Here is a 2,041-nt window from a genome sequence, read left to right on the forward strand (position 1 = left end):
ACTGTTGAGTAAGTGATTCCCCCAGTGCCATGATGGAAGGGCACATTTGACCTTCCTCATGCCTCCACTGCACCTCCCTTGGGGTTTAGATCTCCTCAGACTCGAGTTTCCTTAGAATTGGTTAGTTCTGTGAGCTCTGGAATCTAGCCCGCCCATCACTGTTTTCCTAGTAATGGACTCAAGTGCCCAACTCATGGTAGGGACTTCGACTTCATAGCTATTCCTCTATTAAGTGAAATGAGGGAATAAGTGAGTGAATGAAAAAGAAGTACGGAAATAATCTGAAATAGATGGCAAAGTTCTTGAGCCAGGTCCAGAGAGAAAACCTTTCTGGTTTTCATCCTTTGCTGCACCATAGACTAGGGCAGTATTTTTCAAACTGTTCATTAAGATCAACTAGTAAGTTGTGAAATCAACTTTGTGAGTCAAAAATGACATTAAAAATAATTTTTATTTATTTATCGTTTCGGTTGTACTGGGTATTCCTTGCTGCACAGGGCTTTTCTCTGTTGTGGTTAACAGGGGCTACTCTCTAGTTGTGATGCTCGGGCTTCTCAGTGTGGTGGCTTCTCTGGTGGAGCACCGGCTTTCGGGCACTCAGACTTCAGTAGTTTCAGCACATGTGGGATCTTCCTGGGTCAGGGATTGAACCTGTGTTTCCTGCATTGGCAGACAGATTCTTATCCACTGAGCCACCAAGGAAGCCCCCAAAATGACATTTTAAAGTGAAATAAGATAGAACAAAACAAGTAGAGGGAATAGTCGAGGATGAAGTAGAAGGGAATGGAATAGAAAATATTAGTGACTTGCAAATAGTAAAGGAAAGCAATATTTCGTAACTTTTTCTCTGTTATATGTACACATGTAAATGTCTATTCTAAACTTCCATATAAAGTATTTTGTATGTGTGTCAGGGTCAAAAAACTGGAAAGCTACTTCCCTAGTAGCCTGTGCAAGATAGAGTTAATGGAGCTTCAAAAGTAGATAGCCTGAGAGAGATTAGATTATCGTAAACATCAGCAAAGTTTGAGCTGCGTATTTTTTTTTTTTTGGTTATCATTTGGTATTTTTGGCAGCACAAAGTCTTCTAAACAAGTTAATCTTCAACTCAGAGGCACTGTTCACTTTGAAATGTCCACAAATGTTTCTTGAAATAGGCGATGGATATATCAACTGTATAGAAGGTATTACTACAGCAACGTTGCCAAAAAAAAAGACAAAACACACACATGAGGCTCAATATGGAAATAGCATGTTACGTTTCTTGTGTGAAAAAATAAAGTTTCAATACATTTCAGATATACATATATATGACATCTATTTGATTCTTAATTCTTTACAAATGTTTTCTAGGTTAGGTCTACCTTTATCTTTTCTTTATCCATTAGTAGTTTCTTAATAAAATCTCACTTTATTTTTATACTACTTAGTATATCTAATTCCCAGCTATCCTTCCAATCATATTGAGCCAGTGACCTTCATTGCAACCTGTTCACTTTGATTCTCTTTGACCATGATCCTATATTTAAAATTTACATTCTGGCACCTATTATTGGGTCTTGCTCTGGACACCCATGTCTCTCAAGAGGCAGTTCCCAAAGCCTTAGCTAAGGATGAGGGGTAATGCGGTGGCTTCCATCAGTACCATGGTAGGGATGACGTCCTTGCCTGTAAAGGCAGTTGTGGGGCAACTTTACCTGAATCATATGGACTAAGAATGGGAGGAAGGATGACATTGGAGATTTTGAGAAGACAAGAAACCAAACCAGGACTTCCCTGCTGGTTCAGTGGTTGAGAATTCACCTGCCAGTGCTGGGGACACAGGTTTGATCTCAGGTCTGGGAAGATTCCACATGCTTCAGAGCAACTAGCCAGTGTACCACAACTACTGAGCCCGCACTCTAAAGCCCACAAGCTGCAACTGCTGAAGCCCAAGAGCCCTAGAGCCGGTGCTCAGCAACAAGAGAAGCCACTGCAATGAGAAGCCTGAGCAAGCACTACAACTAGAGAATAAGCCCCCTCTTGCCTCTATTGGAGAAAG

Source organism: Moschus berezovskii, chromosome 16 (assembly GCF_049115385.1).
Source record: "Moschus berezovskii isolate FMDL1 chromosome 16, NW_MosBer_1.0, whole genome shotgun sequence".
NCBI lineage: Eukaryota > Metazoa > Chordata > Mammalia > Artiodactyla > Moschidae > Moschus > Moschus berezovskii.